The 18,680-nt window shown below is 37.6% G+C and overlaps 1 long non-coding RNA gene and 1 pseudogene across 1 annotated transcript in view; both read left to right on the plus strand.

The window, feature by feature from the left end:
* LOC107513201 overlaps positions 1-18,680 on the plus strand; it is a 363,871-nt gene that overhangs the window by 270,324 nt on the left and 74,867 nt on the right. The window lies entirely within an intron of this gene.
* LOC118605517 lies at positions 6,583-6,700 on the plus strand (annotated as a pseudogene).

Consider the following 18,680-nt stretch of genomic DNA (forward strand, 5'->3'; position numbering starts at 1 on the left):
ATATGAAGTAACATCGCCCATCACCCTCCAGTGAAATTACACATCTATTAAGTATTTTGCTAAATCACTAACAGTGTGCATTCAGAAACATGTGGGAGTAAGGATTGGTTTCTCCAGCCAAGCTCTTCTCTATCTCTCTGACCCTAGCAAGTGATTCAAACACCCTGAGCCTCAGTTTCCTCATCTAGAAAATAGGAACGATAAGAGCACTTCTCTCATAAAGTTGCATGGATTAAGTTAATTAATACATTTAAAGTATTTGGAATAGTACTTGGCACATAGTATACAATATATGTTAGCTATTAATATCACTACCATTACATCAGTAATACTTACTTCTAGATAGAATAGGAGTCTTTTGTATTTTCAAAAAAGTTGACTAAGTTTGAGGGAAATTGATAATCCAGATGCCTAAGACATGACATAGAACACTTCATGAAAAATACTATTCAGATATTTTATTTTTCTTTTTATTTCTTAATATACAAATATAATTTAATTATATATTAGTTAATCATATACAGTGTATTATAAATATAAATATGCAGTGTATTTTTATATTTTTAATTTTATATTGCCAGCCTTTAGATCCTAGCGAAGTTGACTAAAAAAAGAGCTGTAACTTGGTGGAGAAATAGCAACAAACTAGTCGTTATAGAGCTGAGGGTAAATATAGCTCTAGTTTTTTGCCATTTCATTACATATTGGGAAACAAAGGACAGTGGGATCTGTCACTTTGCTTGGGAAACATTAGGTAATCTCATAGGTGAAAGAACAAATGAATGAATAAAGGAATATTAATTATTCCAGTCTGTTTTCAGGCTATCCTATTAACATCATTTCCCTCTATTCTATTTTATCTATTTTTTTTCAAACATTAGCTCACATGTGAAAAGCCTTTGACTTGATCACAAGACAAATACTTTATTTAAACACACATACACATACACACACACATGCACATGCCACCCCCTATGCTTGTCATAATTCTCTCCCAATTCTCCTTTTCTTTAAAAACCACCTCAATACTTTCATGGAGTTTCCTTTGAATAAGTTGAAAGCAAAAGTATTTTCCCACCTACCATAACCATAATCAATATACCTCCTGGACCCTGGAATAGAGGATGAAATAAATGTTAAAATTATCACATAATAGTCACTCTACCCATCCATGTTCTTCGGATTTAGGCTCCAATAGGTCTGAGACTATGTCTTTTGAAAATTGTAGAACCTGAATAAATATGATTTTAAAGTGTCTTGCTGAGAGGACTAAGGCTCTCTATGTGAGTATCTTTATTCCAGGTTACCACTGCCTGAATGATGCTTATTCCTCATTATATTTCCACTTGCTCTGTTTCTCTGTTTTCTTCCAGACTACAGTCAAGGCCAGAAAGTCTACCCTTTACTCAGCTAGGGATGTCTCCTTCCTTCTTCATCTTGCCTACTATTAAATAGAGCTTTGTATAGTACCCAGACTATGTCAGCTCTCTCAGATGAATTATTTTTCTAAAATAAAATAAAATAAAATGATTCATAATCTTGACCCTTGGGGCTGGAAAGTAATGTCTCATTGAGTGAAAAGCCAACATAAAACTTTAGAAAAACTGCAGTTTATATTTCAGCTCATACCTGCTAACTTTCCAGCAGTTGGTGGAAATTATTGTGAAGAAACAAGAAAGAATTTGGCCATGGTGTATGGAAATAGCAATAAAAAACTATTCTGTGTATAAAAAACTAAGCAAAGCAATAATTACTAGTCCATTTACTAGTAGAGTTCAATCATTGGTTCATTTATTCATTCAGGATATTATTATCTCTTTGGGAAAATTTGTTCCAAAACATTACTCCTAATAATTCATTTATCATCTCATTTATGTGAAATAGACTTACAAATTCTAACACCAAAATACAAAAATGGGAAAGTAAAATATGTTGGATCAAATCAGAGTATAGGAATGAAGTTAAATTATTTGATCAGTTTGGATATCAAAATTCTTAAAGGTTAATTAAATAGGGAATAAAATGAATTAAAAAGATTGAGTTCAATAACACTTCTTATGTTTTTTATATTTATTTTTTAAAAGCCATACATTATTTCAATAGGCAAAAAATAGTTGTATTTACTATTTTAAATGTAACATAACTTTCTCCATTTTGTATCTTTAGAATTTTACTCCTTTGTCCATTTACAAATAAATATTTATTAAATATTCACTCTATGCAATGCAATAATATAAATAAAACACAATTCCTGACCACACCAAGCTCATATTTTGAAAGGCAAACAAGTAAATAAAAATGACAATAAAATATATAAAGCATGGTGGGTCCTTGAATAATGTCATTTTGTTCAATATCATTTCATTATAATGTTGATGAGATGCCATAGGAATTTAACTCTTGTTTAAATCCATCAGCCTATGGTAAAATTGGTTTCATTATATGTTATTCTTACACAGTTTCAAGATCCTATGAAAAATGCTAAGTAAGGACTTACTGTATAATAATAGAAATTTCACAAGGTCAGAGAAGACTCAAGGAAGGAGTGGGTAATTCAGAAGAATTAGTACGTGAAAAAATGAATAAAATATATCAGAGAGATTAGGTGATGAGGAATATTCTAGGAAGAAAATGAGCCATATGCATAAGGAAACATGAACAAACATAAATTTTCTTAGGAACTGCAAGCCAAATGTTATGGCTGGAGGGAGCATGTGGAAAGAAGGTAGCTGATGAGGCTGCAGAGCTTGCCAGGGCTGTAGTCACAGAGGGTCTGAACGTCATGTTAAAAAGAAGGGCAAGCTCCATGTGCATGTGACCTGTGCAGCTACACAGGGCCCCACATTTAGATGACCTCCATGCCTGATCTAATGCTCTGCCGTCACCATCTTGAAATTTTTAATTTTTGAACAAGGGGCCCTACGTTTTCATTTTCTATTGGGCTCCATAAACTATGGCCCTACTTATTATGTTAAGGAGTTAAAACAATCAGTATTTCTAGGGGAAAAGAAAGAAAGAAAGAAAGAAAGAAAGAGAGAGAGAGAGAGAGAGAGAGAGAGAGAGAGAGAGAGAGAGAGATAATAGAAGAAAGAAGAAAGAGAAAGCTAATCCCGAGCCCTCAAGATACTCTATCCACTCTACCGCTACGATTCGCTCGCGCTCCTCTCTCTCTCTCCCTCGCCTTCCCCTCTCTACCTCTCTCCTCCTACCCTCCTCCCTCCTCTCCCTCCCTCCCTCCCCCCCCGACTACCAACCCCCTCAACACGAAAGAAAAGAAAGAAAGAAAGAAAGAAAGAAAGAATCAAATCCCCCTTAGATTATTTGTGCTTGTCTGACCTTAACATTCTTGTCCATCAGTGTCCATGAATGCCAACAATTCTCAAAAAAATTTCTGAAAGGCTGCTCCTGACCAAATCTACTAATTGAGGAAACCAGTTATATGACTATCATTCTTGGCCTTTTTTGCTGATTCTTCCTCACACTCAGGTATGAAAATAACTTCCAGTTCATTACTCTGTGAACTTCTACATATTCCCTAGAATTACCTTTATAAAAATAAACCCTCTAAACAGCACATGCAAAATCATTTGGCATTCTCTTTGCCAGAACATACAATGTTTTATTGTCAGCCTCCTAAATCAACCTAATTTCCACTTAAAATATTAAGCAACAATATAAAGTTATAAATGAGCTTTTATATAAAGTTATAGATGAGCTTTTGTTTAATTCTAGTTGGACAATGGTTTACAGTATTGCTTATCTATGGAACAATAAATTACATTCAATTTTGCTGAAATCACTCATAATTCATTTACCTGTCTTTAAAATGAAAGTCTTTGGCCCAACAAATGATATTTAATTCACCTCCAGGAGTCATTTTGAAATGAATCTATTTCTGATACCTTTCTTTTATTTAAAGCATCACATTTATTTAACTGCCATCGGTTTCAATAAGATTTAATTCTCCCATATGTATTATTCTCAGCAGATTTTCCACCACAACCATAGATCAACATAAGCAATATATTTTTGTTTTTCATTGTTGTTTTTATTGAAATGTAAAATTTATGAAGCACACTAATCTTAAACATACACATCAATAAATTTATATGTACATGCATACAAATATGTACATACACACACATATATATATACACACATGAATGTAATCACTATCCAGATCAAGATGTAGAATATCTCCAACACCCCAGAAAGATGTTTTATACCCTTTCTTAGTTAATATTCCTATAGAGTTAACCATTAATTGATTTCTATCATCATAGATTAATCTTGCTTATTCCTAAACTTCATATTAATAGAAATTTTGATGTATTTCAGTAATTATTATGTCTGTGCAATTCATCCTTATTGTTGTGTGTAACAGTAGCTTATTCTTTTTTTATTACTATATAAATATATCACAATTTATTTATTCCACTGTTAATAAATATTTATCGCTGAATCTTACTGACAAGTCATCAGTTTTAAAAAGTTTTTGGCCATTTTCTCTTCAAACATTACTTCTCTTCCAATCTCTCTTCCCTGTCCTGGGATTCCAATTACATATTTCTTAATTTTTTCATTGGGTCTCATATATCTCATACTCTGAGTTATGTCTTCCATTGTTTTCTTCTCTGTGCATCAGTTGAATATTTTCTATGGACTTATCTTCAATGTTGTTCATTCTTTCTTCTGTGCCAAATTTGCTGTTAATCTTACCCAACGAGTTGTTAATTTTGAAATTAATACTGAGTAAAACACATTTTCTTGCCTTGCTATATTTTATCATATGTGGTACATTGTACGTAGTAGTACTGCAGAGGCTACAAATGATTTTACCACCCCAGAGGGTTTACTCTTTGCTCTGTTAGACAAACAGGGTGTTTTAAAATATATTTATCATTATTATTTAGGTATGACAAGTAAAATAGATTAGGAGATGATTGACATTGAAAAGAAAGTTTGTTATACTCACATATCCCGAGAAAAGGGATCATGCCATACCATGAGTGTGGGAGTGAGTTGTTGAGCGGGGAGGGCACATAAGGAAGTTTCAGGTTGGTCAGGAGGCAGACGGAGAAGAAAATCGTGACAAGAGCCTATATTGTGGTTTCTGTGAAAAGGAACTGGAAAAGCAGTGTTAACATGTTTAGGATTGGCTAGTTTGAGTAACTTCAACAGGCTCTTGGAAACAGAGGCTGTTCCTGGTTATCTGGTACCTGGCCCTGGGGTGATTAGGGTAAGTGACTGGCCAAGAGTGTGAGAGTCTGTTAAAAAAGGTGGCTGGGGATATGGGCTCTGGACTGATTGGTTTGCATTAGAAAGGAGTGATCATGAGTGAGTTTTTAGTACCCTCATGAACTGGCTAACTCTAGAAGAGCCAGTCCCTCCAGGTTCATCAAAGCCCCAAGATGGCAAAGCATCAGAATAAAGAAAATAAATGACGTACTTAATACAGTGAGGAACTGGTAACTTCATTTCACCAGAGACCGAGCTAGCTGGAGGGTTGTTCGCTCTGGTTTGTCCCTTTTCCTCAGGCCTTGCTCTTTCAGGCTTTCCTCTGGAAGTTTAAAATTAACTTGGCCTCCTTTCCACACAGCTTTATAATTTGGCGAATGTCTTAAGGGAGAGAACTTTCATGTTTGTGTTGCAGACTATATCCTTTTGGCAAGACTTGACATCCTCGGTACCTTAGGACAATGACAAACTTTATCCTGTCTTTATGGCCAGCACCTCAGACTCTTGTACCACCATCAGAATTTAGTAAATGGCCTATAAGAAAAACTAAGCTTGTGTTCTGGCCTCCCTTCTTTTTCTGTTTGTTACACCATTTCCAAGTTAACTTCTCTTTTCTTACTCAGTAAAGTACCTCTGCTAAGGAAAATCTTGGTCCTCTGTCCACATTGCAAATTGTTGATATTCCTAGGAACAAAACTGCTAGCAGACATCAGTTTATTTCAGGAGAGCTTGTTGCTCTCTGGAATTTTATTTATCTAGTCCTCATTATTTTCATAACTTTTTAGTGCCCTTAAAAGTATTGTTTTTGCAACTTACTCTGTTTTTATTTGTTTCAGTGAGAGAGTAGCTTGACACAGCCTACCATCTCCCACCCAGAAGCAGAAATCGGTATAAATATGTGTTTTTAAGACTTCTATTTCGAAGAAAGAATAAAAGCAAACAAACAAAAAAAGATTGTTGAAAGTAAAGATGTAACACATTAGAAGGCACATGAATTACTATTCAGTTATTTAGGAAAAAAACGTGTGTTAACTCAATTTTTATTTTAATCAAATGTACGTATGGTCTTTCCAAATAATTACTCCTATCTGTCTTACTTTCTTGATTGAGTTGCTCATGACCAACACCAATTCACACTCTTATCATCCTTACTTAATTCCCATCAATAAGACAAGAAAATAGGGCTGGAAAGGGCTACTGGCTTAATCCTAAGAGAGAACCACAGAAAGATATTGTTCATCTTCCCTTGGATGTCATGTCAGGAATGTGGCAGCCATCTCGCTACCAGCCAGAGGAAAAGGACTTCACTAGGTATGGCAGAGTAGAGATCAAAAAACAGCTTGGATCTATGGCCATGCTACCTGAACAAGCCCAATCCTGTCAAATCTCGGAAGTTAAGCAGGGTCAGACCTGGTTAGTACTTAGATGGGAGGCCACCTAGGAAGACCAGGTGCTGTAGGCATGAAAAATAAAAAAAATATATGGGATTGTAAGTTGACAAGTTCCTTGAAATCTGTGAGATCAACTAGGTGTTGCCTCGCCTAAAAAAATAAAATAAAATAAAAATAATTTGGGTCATGATGAAACTGCTGAGCCACTGAGCAAAACTTTGTGTCTAACCTACCTCAAGATTCCCTGTTATAGGAGATATGAAGTGCACTTATTAAGCCACTATGAGCCCCACACTAACTATAGTAACTTCTAGTTAGTAGGTGCTCAGTAAACATTTCTTAAAGGAATAAAATTTCAGAAGAAGAATGTCATCCAAGGTGAGATGATGATTAATACTACAGATTTCATTCATTAAATTGTTTTTAAGAAAGCACTAAGAGGAATAATTACTCAGGGCTACTGTCAATCTATATTATTATAATCAATATTGATATTCTATCTATATTGTAATTGGTGTCACTTAAGTGACTAAAGCATTGAAACTTTGTTACTTTAACCAGTAGCTCTTTAATATAAAAGAGGCTTGGACTTGAAATCAAAAGACCTGAGTCCAAAAGTCAGTAGTATATGACTTTGGATAAATAAAATAGGTAAGAATAATATTAAACATAACATTTATCAAATGCTTACCATGTAACAAATGATGTGCTAGTTCTGTGTATACAGTCTATCATTTAATCCTTATAATAATTATATAAAAAAGATACTATAGTATCCCAATTTTTAAAAGTGAAGAAACTGGCCATTAAGAAGCAAGATTCGGGGTAATAGAGGTATGAAGAATTTGAGCAGTTCCTCCTGAAGATAACAATTATTTAAACTGAGAACAGTTATTAAAAACAACTATTTCAGCGTATTGGAAATGACCAAAGGCAGGCAGAAATTTGAAAAGAATTTACTCTTAAAGAGTGTTACAGAATTAGGTAATAGCTGAATTTGCAGCATGCTTACCTAGAGGGTGTACCCCAACCCAGAACATAAAATACTACACCTTGCCTAGAGGTGGCAGATGACAGAATTAAGAGCAACCAAGAAGGGGTATATGTGAGGAGTAAATATTTAAAGCCAGAGAACTATACAAAGGCCAAGTTCTAAAATCTGAGTATAAAATCTGCCCAAATCCATTCCTAGCCACTAAATTACACAGGTGCAGAAGAGCCTTCCATGGAGACCGTCTAAACAGCAGCCTCAGCAAGCCAAAGAAAAACCAAGCAAAGACAGCAAGCAGCTGCTGCATAGCTCAGTGCAGATAGCATTCATAGTTTGAGTCCAGGAAAATTAACTACCTTATATAGCAAGAATCTAACAATCCTCAAAAGAATATAAGAGATTTTACTGTGACATTGTCTATATTGTCCACTTTTCAAACAAAAATTATTGAGTATGCAAAGAAATAAGAAAGCGTGATCCTTTCTCGGGAGGGTGGGGGTGGGGGAATAGTATTGACTGGGTCCAGCTGTTGGATTTACCAAAGACTTCGAGGCACCTATTAGAAATATTTTCAAAGAAGTAAAGGAAAATATGATATTAATAAGAACATAGATAAGGAATCTCAACAGAGGAAAAGGAAACTAAATAAAAAAAAAATCAAAAAGACTTTCTAAAACTGTAAAGTACAATAATTGAAATTAAGTATTTAGCGGATGTGTTCGATGACAGGTTTGAAATAATGAAAGAATTAATAAATCTGAAATAAATGAGAAAATATCAACAAAAATCTTGAACTCTAGAAAACAGAAATAATTTTTTAAAAAAAGAACAAAATCTCAAAGACTTATGGAACAAGATCCAATATCGAATATGCACGTAATTACAATTCAAAAAAGAAAAGTGAGAAGGAAGGGGTCAGAAAACTGATGAAATCGTGGCAAAATTTTACCAATTTTCATGAAAATTTAACTTACAGATCCGGAGAACTCCACAAACTCTAAATAGAGTAAAAATCTGCTTTGTATATAATAGCCAAACTACTAAAAGCCAAAGGGGGAAAAAAAATCTTGAAAGCAGCAAGAGAAAAAAATAGCACATTACACTGAAGAAACAGCAATATGATTATTTACCAACTCCTCAACAAAAATGTAAGACCACTACAACAAGGCAAGAGAAATAAATAAAAGGCATACAGCTTAGAAAGGAAGAAAAAAATCTCTAATAAGTAGAGTCTATAGAGTCTGTGTGTGTGTGTGTGTGTGTGTGTGTGTGTGTGCGTGTGTGCATTAGCCAGGTTGTAGGATAGTAAATTACCACACAAAACCCAATATATGTTGTATTTTTTTAATTTATAACTTACTCTTCTAATCATTTCATCATGATACATTTACAATGAAAATGTCACAGAATTAATAACTCAAATAATTGCTCATTTATTTTACACTCTAGAACTCAAAAACAGCCACTGCAAAACTTTAAACACTCATCCAAAAACTTCTAAAGGAATATATATGTATATTAGAATATGGTAGCACAAAATTTAATAATAATTGCTTTTGAAAGTTAATGATAGAACATGTTTTTGCCTTTCTAATATGATAGCTTCATGATTTGAAGATCTAAAAAGAGAAAGGAGGGAAGGAAGGAAAAAGAATGACAGGAGGAAGAATAGAAGGAAGGAAGGAAGGAAGGAAGGAAGGAAGGAAGGAAGGAAGGAAGGAAGGAAGGAAGGAAGGAAGGAAGGAAAGGAGAAAGGGAACACTTGTTAGTTTGGGTCATTCGTCAAAAGAATGTTTCTTAAATATCTGTAAGAATAAAAACCAAGACCCATGGCCTTAAGGCTTATTATTAAGACATTAGCTTAATCTTTAATTAAGGAATAATTAGGCTGGGGTTTAGGTTTAGGATATATATTGAAGCTTCTTTATTGCTGTCCTACTAGTTCAATTTTAATAACACTATGACCAATTGCTTAATTAATCAAATGAAAATAAATATTAGTCCCTGCCTGTCCCTCTCTCCAATTTAAGTAGGGGAGGAAGACCAAGGTAACAGAAAGCATATTATTATAACTTTCATTTGCTCTTACTGTTGAGAAATTGTTTTGAAAATATTTTGCAAGACATAATTCTTTATCTTTCTAGACTAGAAACTGTAATTATTTTATGAGGCATTATATGTTTGCTTCTAAAATAAAAGTATAAAACTTTACTGGCAACAACCATTCATTCCTCTTGAGTCTATGGTGTATTTTAATAATATTAACAAAACCACAGCATCACTCTCAGAAAAAATAAAAAAATAAAAAAATAAAAAGGCCTCTCTCCATGGATTGCCATTCCTGTAATACTGTAATGCCCTCCTCTCAAAATAAAGTCTCTTTTTTAAAAATATAATATTTAGTTTGAGCTCTGACGTGCTTCTGTGTATTTCCTAAAAAGTAGCCCAAGGACCAGGCACTAAACATTCAGCTGCCTTCCCTACTCGTCACCTCCTGCAGCTCTGAGATAGAGGCCCTGAATCGGGATCTGCACACAGCACTCTTGGCTGCCTGCTTTCCGTTCTTATGTTTAGGCTCCTCAAAAGGACATCCAAGAATTTTTTTGTTGAAAAATATCTGGTTCTCTAGGAATCTGAAGCCCCTCTCAAGAAGTAGTTCCCTGCCACTGGGTGGGGCCTGCCAACCCGTTGAAGAAAATGAAATCCACCTGGTGTTCGGTGGGGCTCACAGCTGCTACATGCTCAGATCCCCACTGGGAAGGAGCAGAAGGATAATTAGCTTCCATGTGTTACCTTTAGTGATCTCTAGGTATTACCTGTAGTGATCACCCGTCCTGCTGCCTGCAGTCAAGCTTCCTAACAGTCAGCTGTTGGCCAGGTGATTAGCTTCTCTCCCGCCCTTTCCATGGTATCTGTGCGTGGCTAAATTGCACCATCTCACCCAGCACAGGAGGCAAACATCCCTGGAGGCTCAGAGGATCATCCAGGTTTTACTAATTTAACCCAGTGCTCTCTCTTGAAAAGTTGCTTTCCCAAGCACCCAGTGGATAGCTGGTCCTGGGCAGCCGCCAGCCAAAGGTGGGGTGGCCTGCAGAGCTGCTGGGCCCCAAACGGTCAGCTCCCCACTCGTACCATGGCAGCCGCCTTCAGCTTCCTGTCCTCGTCAGTACAGCACCGCTGGACTGAGAGGTAGGTGTCTTTCTGTTTCTCCTGTCTCGGCGGCCAGAGAACAGTGTGCCTGTGGGGATGGTGGTTTGCCCTCCGAGAGGGCCCTGTCGGGAGAATCCTGTCTCCAGCACAGTACGGGGGTGAGATGGCGCCTAGCAGTGCAGCCCCTGGTCTGTGGGGACCCCGTCCAGCTGGAGGCTGGCACTGCTTTGTATTCCTGCCTATTGGGAGCTGGCATTTTGGGGAACACCTGCTGGAGTATGTCCCTGAATTAGGTGGTGTCAATTCTGTGTTCTCCTTTTCTACCCTTATGTCCTACCATGCACAGACATTTTTCTTTAAAAATCTGTTTTTAGTTAGAGATTTTTCTCTTGTGTACACCAATATTAGTTAGGCCCGTTGACACAGGCCCCAGAAGGATCCCAGCTCTTGCTCCCTCCGCATCAGATGGCCGGCTCTTGGCAGACAGTTGTGCATTGAGCTCCTTCGAAAGCAGACACTGTAGGAATGGCAGGTTGCTTGGGTGTTGACTTTTTCCGATTTGCTTAGTGAAGTACTTGTTGGAGCCCGTCTTCTTTGTAACATGGTGTCAACGACCTTCCATATAACCAGGTCAGTTGGGGGATGAAGGATGTGAACGCTCTCATTCTTTAGCTTTATTTAAATGAATAGACTGCAACGGGATTATTGACTTGAACAGGTTCTTGTTAGCTGGAACTCACAGGAACAATAGAAGAGCCTTGAATTACTTAGTTCAGACCGGCCCTATAATCTGAAGTGGTTTTAGGGCCACTCCTCCCAACCTCACTTTCTCAGGCAACACAACACTTTCTCCCCCAGGCCTGCTTTTTAAACATTTCCAGTTTCCTTTGCCTGAGATTCTCCCACTCACCCTGCCTCATCCTTTGGACCTTTCCTAGCCTGTCTGCCTCCCAGGGAAGGACCCTTTCCTTAGAGCTCGTCATAATCCCTCAGCCTTGTGCTGAAATTCTCCGAGACTTGCGCGCAGCTGACCAAAATTGATGGGGGCCGGGACATCTTCCTTCATAGCTTTCAGCTGCTCTTGCAGGGTCAAGGCCTTCATGCTGGTTGTGTGGAAAAGTAATTATTTCTCGCAGGAGAAAACCTCTATCACTGCTCTCAAGTACTGCAGCACTCGGCTTGCCCGAGTTTTTCTTAGAATGAGGCATGTTTGGGGCCCTGTCCTGGTAGTGTGTTAGAGAGGAGACAAAGTCCTGTTGGTGTTTTTGTTGAGCTGTTACTGCAGCTGGGAGCTCAGCACAGAGGCTGGCCTGTGCTGGGGGGAGGCTGGCCTGCCCATCCTGGGCATCCCATCCCTCAGCGTCGCTGTCAGAACATAGTGTAGTGACCTGGATCTCCTGGACCCAGCTGCAGCTCTAGGGACATCTGGTCACCATGACCCACAAGGGCAAGTGAGGCAGCCCCTGCAATAATAGTGTGGATGGTTCATGCTGGTTCCTTGCAGGGGAGCAGGGGTTTTTGGCCCTGACCCTTCTGTCTCTTGTCTTACAACCTGCACATCCATGAGGGCCAGCGTGTCTGTCTATGGATGGAGCAGGGCTCCCTGCAGGATGCTCACAGCATTGGCCTAGCCGACTGCTGTCCTCCTGGGCAGGTCAAGAGAGCCCTCTTCCTCCTGTGGGGTGAGCAGTATGTGTCTGAAGGAAGCCTGCCTCGCTCCAGTATACCGTTTCTGCTCTCACTTTGTCATGCAGACTAACGTTAACTTGTGACGGAAAAGCGGTGACGTGCCAGTAGACTTGGTCACTAAAGCAGTAAGCCCAGGCAGTCCCAATGACCCAGCATTTATTTGGCCAAAGATGGGGGCTTGGGAGTAGTGTGAGGGTGGGAGATAGAGGGAAGGGGTCCATTTTACCCATCTTCTATTGCCTTACTAATAGGTAGACTTAATGTTAAATAAAATATCAGCATTAGGATTTGTGATATGGTTCCAAGAGGATCCCAGTCTCTGAGATTTAGTACAACAGCAAGAGGGGATGGGCCACAAACACCCCGGGGCCAGGTATCGGGCATGTAGGTAGTGAGAGTCTGTCGCTGCACACCACATGCAAAACCCCAGGCAGTGATGTCAGAGACCAGGCAGGGACCCACCTGGGCCTCTGCCGCCCACTCTGCACACCACAGTCACTGCGGGCTCCCCACTCATAGGGGACTGAGGCAGGCAGTGGGGCAGCAGTTGTCCCAGGTGTTCAGGCCTGACAAGTGAGTGTGGCCAGAGCTTGCTGAGAGGGGCCTTCCGTGTTTAAGAAGAGAATTGAGCTGTGAACCAGATCATTGGAGTTTAACAGGTTTTGCATGCATGTAGACCCCCACTTTCTCCTCTTGGCTTCAAGTTCCCTCTCTGTGAAATAGACTAAGAAGTTCATGGGCACTTATTTTTCTGACTAAGATTAACCCAGCTTGCCTGAGGTCTACCTGTGGGCCTGCATCTCAGGATGCAGTCAACTCCCAGACAAGCACTGCCACCTACCTATTTGTCTGCCTTGCCTCAGGGGACTGGGAGTGCACCCTGTATTTTATAGCCAAGACATTGAATCGATTGTACCCAATCACATCTTTCTCTCAGAAAAGTCCTCCATGTTTTTCGCCAGGCTGCTGACACTAATTGTGTTGAGAGAGTGTTGGAGCTCTATATGTGGAGTTCTGTAAATATGATGGGTTCACATATAAAGAAGTGATTTTTGATATGGAGATGATATCGATTTGCTACACATAAAATGTGAGTTCAAAAAATTTAGACTCTGTAATGGATTGCAAAGATGTAATGATTTATATATAAGCTAAACTGCTATAATTTTGTACCCTATACGAGTTTCCATCATATGACCAGCAGCTTCTAAATAAAACCAGGTGATTTCTTGCCCAAAGAAAGAGGAGGTTGGGGATAGAGAGAGAGAGAGCGAGCTTTAAGGATTACAACTAAATTCATACAATCTTTTTGTGTAGTAGGTGTGAAAGCTATCAATAGTAATGATAGCTGAGGATCATAGATAAGCACTATTCTAGGGGGTGTGCAATAAAAGGATGTAAGGCAAGGTCCTCGGTCTCAGGAACTCTTAATCCGTGTGAGGCATGATGATGATACATAAGAAAATAGGACACAATGTAAAGGTCTACACACTGTGCTAGCTTCTATATCTTGTATCTTCATCTCCAATGCATGTATATATTTTGTCTAAAACATCCCAATTTATTGAAAAATATTTACCAGTTTGTACACTAATGAAATTTCCCAGCTTTCGATCCTTCCTCCTTCATTTTCTGCTACTCCTTTCTGGCTCAGAATTTTAACTGTCTCACGTCTCAAATAGATCTTTCTCTGTTGTCTTTCTTCCTCCAACCTTCTTCACCCTTTACCCTTCTCCCTCCCACACACACACACACACACACTGAAAGATAAAATATACTTGGAAATAACAGATTCTCTTCAGAGAAGAGCATAGTACATCCTTTAAAATATACTCTATGTCCCAAGTTTGGTGCAGTGCACTTTAATAAGTATTGATTTTTAAATACAAAACCATCAGTCAACTTTACAAAGGACTCTGATGCTTTCCTCCTTTCTTCTTTAGATAAAGCATAAATGTTATTGTAAATTAATACATTTAGAAACTACACAGAAATAAACAGAAATCTAGATGCTTGCAAGCTTATATACAAACTACATAGAGCAAATATTTTCTAAATAGCCAATTTTCAATGACAATAATTTAGCTTAAACACTTCAGCATATGCAATGTGACAGACTGTATTACTTAGGCTAAGCCACAACCCAAATGCTAACCTAGATTGGATAATTTGCTGGTCTTCTAATTGGGAAGCCCCTTATCCAAAGGTGATACTAGAAGAAATTGGTTCTCTGTATCTTATTTTTTAGACTGTGCATCTGATCATTATTTAAAATTTTTTTAAATTATAGTAACATTGGTTAATAACATTATGTAAGTTTCAAGTGTACAACGGAATTCAATATCTGAATATATTATAGTGTGCTCAACCACTGAAAGTCAGTTTCCATCTATCACTGTATATTAGACTCCCTTTATCTATATTTTGCCCTCCCCCATCTCCCTTCTGGTAACCATCTGGTGACCACCAATCTGTTGTTGTATCTATAAGTTTGTTTTTGTTTGTTTATTTTTTGTTTTATGTTCCACATAAGTGAAAACATGGTTTTTGTCCTTTCCATCTGACTTATGTCCTTTAGCATAATCTCTGAAGATTCATCTATGTTCTAGCAAATAGCAATGTTTCATCTTTTTGTGGTCAAGTAGCATTTTAGTGTGTGTGTGTGTGTGTGTGTGTGTGTGTGTGTGTGTGTTGTGGCACATCTACTTTATCCATTCATCTGTCAATGGACACTTAGATTATTTCTATCTTGATTATTATAAATAATGCCACAAGGAACATAGAAGTATATATATTTTTTCAAATTAGTGTTTTCATATTCTTCTGATAAATATCCGGAAGAAGAATTGCTGGATCATATGGTAGTTCTATTCTTAATTTTTTTTTTTTTGAGGAATCTCTATACTGTTTTTCATAGTGGCTGCACCAATTTACAATCCCAACAAGATACAAGGGTCCTTTTTCTCCCCATTCTCTCTAACACTTATTTCTTATCTTTTTGGTAATAGCCGTTCTAACAGATGTGATGTCATATTTGTTCTCTATATCTTGTTCAACAACCAATGCTTTGTAAATTTGCATATGTAACATCAGAAGTGGGTTTCTTTAAGTGAAAATGATTGTCTCTTAACTAGCATGATAAAGGTTAGAAATTGACCCCAGTTGGTGAAATTTGAAAAATGTGAATTGGCAAAATTTCTTTAGAGACATTCTCCACCCTTAAGTGGATCAGGTAAAAGAAACTGAGGAAACCGGTACCCTTTATCCTAAGGAGTGAAATTTAAATACTGCTGTGTCCAGCTGTGAATTCTAAATAATTCTGTTTCTTGATAGATTACAAAGGACACACACCATTTCCCAAATTTTGATTAAACATGTGATCTATAAGGATGGCAGAATCTCACTTCTGGAGTCTGGTTAATTTATTAATCTTGAATCAGCCCTCTCTGAACCATACAATAGGAGCACCCTTAAAAGGACTGAGAACTGGGGTTCTTGTGAGCCTACAGAACAGGCTGGATGAAGCGTTTTGCTAACACTTAGGTCTCTTTCCTTGGCTTTAGAAATTCAGAGAGCATCAGAATATAGTTTGGTATGACATAATATAGTATAGTAACTAATGCTATTAATATTAGCTTATACTTTAAAAGCACTCATGATGTGCCAGGCATTGTTCTATGCCAGGGGTCAGCAAACTTTTCTTAAAGTCAGATAGTAAACATTTTAGGCTTATGGGTCAAGAAGCAAAAGTGAGGATATCATGTAGGTACTTATGTAACAATTTCCAAATGCAATCATTTAAGAAATGTAGAAAGCATTTTTAGCTTATAGGTCATTAAAAAAAAAAAAAAAAGGTCATCTAGCTGGATTTGGTCCACTGACCGTGGTTTGTTAATCCCTGTTCTAAGCACTTTACATATATTAGCTCATTTAATCCTTTCAATCACCTATGAAGTAGGTGTGCTATAGCCCTATTTTAAGGATAAGGAAATTAAAGCAAAGAGTGGTTACATTACTTTCTAAGATAAGACAGCTAGCTATATTCTATTAGTGTAGTGTAAATAATAGAGTATGGTATAATGGAGACTATCTTCTCTGTGTGCATATCCTTTTTGACAAATCATATACCACATTTCTGCTGACAGAAAAAGACATATTGATTGGAATGTCCCTCTTGTTAAATCTCTCTGACATAAAGATGTCGGGTCACTGGGAAGCATGCTGGGAGCTACATTACAGGACGAAGATATGGGGGACGAGTCAAGCCTTTTCTCTACCCATTTCCAAGCTTTTATAAACTCTTAGCCTCCTTTAACTTCCTCATTTTCTCAGCTGTACAGAGTCAAGGTCAGACATTTGGTGACAATCAAGCCACAAAAAGCAAAATTAAAGAGAACTCTATTCCCTGTAGCTGGCAGGCAAGAACTCTTCTTCCCTCTGTAAAATAATGAAGCTTTTATCGAAGGCCTTCCAATGCAAATAACAATACAACATTTATGTTTCCAGATGACATATCACAATCATTCATCTTCGTATAACTTAATGATAAGTGCAAAGCAGAACTGAAGCTAAATCATCTGTCAGTCTGTCTTTAGACTTTGCTGGTAATATCAGCCCCAATATTTGGGATAACCAATGCCATGCACTTAGATGTGGAAGAGAAGACTAAGCTTTACTATCTCAAAAAGGAACCATCAGAAACAGAAAATACAAAGATTGCTTTGGGTCCTAAGCCTCTGGCACCAGTGAAAGGCCCTTAGTGGCCAGCATCCTGGAAACAGTAGATGGTTTTCTGGCTAATGGTGTAATGATTCTCTGATATGGGTGTCATTTTTCCTGACTCTTTAATCAGTACAAAAAAAAGAAAAAAAAAAGTCAAGTGGAAATAGCTTTGTTATGTGTAGCTTCACATCAAATGGTCCTTGGCTGAGTAATCATCACTCTGAGAACAGTTCAAAACATTAAGGACTTGGAACTTTCCAGTACTCTGACCACCCCTTATTTGGCAAAGCCAGCAGTGAGGGTACTGATCAAATTATAGACAGTATTCTGGATATCATAGGAAGTTACCACATGTTTCATATGAGGACTTCAAATGGTAAATCATTTCAATTAATAACTAGTACAATTCGAATGCTTCCCCTGAGCAAAAAGCATGAGCTAGTAAAAACTCTATGACTCCTTGTCCAAAAGCATATAGAATATGAAAATTATACAAAAACTACATATCCTTTTAGAGTTCAACTGATTATACAGGATTAGCAAAATGGATTGTTATAGGATAAATGTGTGAGTGTTAGAATTATATAAATCAGCTATTTTTTAGGTCAGAAACAGCTGAGTTGTGTCCAACCTTCTATAACAGATTTCTAACTTAACATATGGAATATTTACTATATTATTAAAATTACTTTATTGTGGAAAGTTTTCTTTACTTGGATATTTTGATTATATACAGTCCTCTAGCAACTAAAACAAGATCTGAAACCCTAACATCTCCCCTAAAAGAAGCCACGCTTGCTTTCTTAGTCAGCTTTGTGATTTCCCTGATGTTCGGTGGTAGCTAGCCCTGTGATAGGGAACAAATCCCAGCTGGTGCGGAAACCTGCGCGCTTCCTTGCTGAGCCCCCTTAGAACCACAGAAAATCCAGTCATGTCACTTTTGGAGAGAGGGGTTCTCAGACACACAGCTGATTAGAACTTACTGGTGGTAAATCCCAATCTCCCGGTTTGCTGCCTGTGAAATTTGTATAGAGAAAGGCAAAATGGGAACCTAAAATCCCATAATTACTACTTATGCAATTAAATTAACTCAAATAAATCATTATCCTAAATAGGATATTAATAAAATTATAAAGTTACAGGTAATGCTTTTTCTGTTCTGGGAGATAATAAGAACTTAGGTGAGGTTTTTAAAGCACACAAAAGAAAAGTCATTTTAGTACCCTTTAACAATATTTACTGGATACCTACTCTGTCCCTGATTCTTCCAGTCTGTCATATGTCATTTCTTTTCCTTTTCACAACTTGTAAATAACAGAGCGGGCGTTAGAATCCAGGGTTTCTGAACCACACACAGGGTACCAAGGTGCCACATTCACTTTGTGACCTTACTTGGAAATCTTTCTCAGGGCTGTTTAGTAGACATTATGTAATATGTTTTGTAGAGGAACCAATTTGGTAAAACTGAGAATGAGAACAGTTGCTTTTAATTTCTTTTG

Source organism: Rousettus aegyptiacus, unplaced genomic scaffold, assembly GCF_014176215.1.
Source record: "Rousettus aegyptiacus isolate mRouAeg1 unplaced genomic scaffold, mRouAeg1.p scaffold_m13_p_1, whole genome shotgun sequence".
NCBI classification, from domain to species: domain Eukaryota; kingdom Metazoa; phylum Chordata; class Mammalia; order Chiroptera; family Pteropodidae; genus Rousettus; species Rousettus aegyptiacus.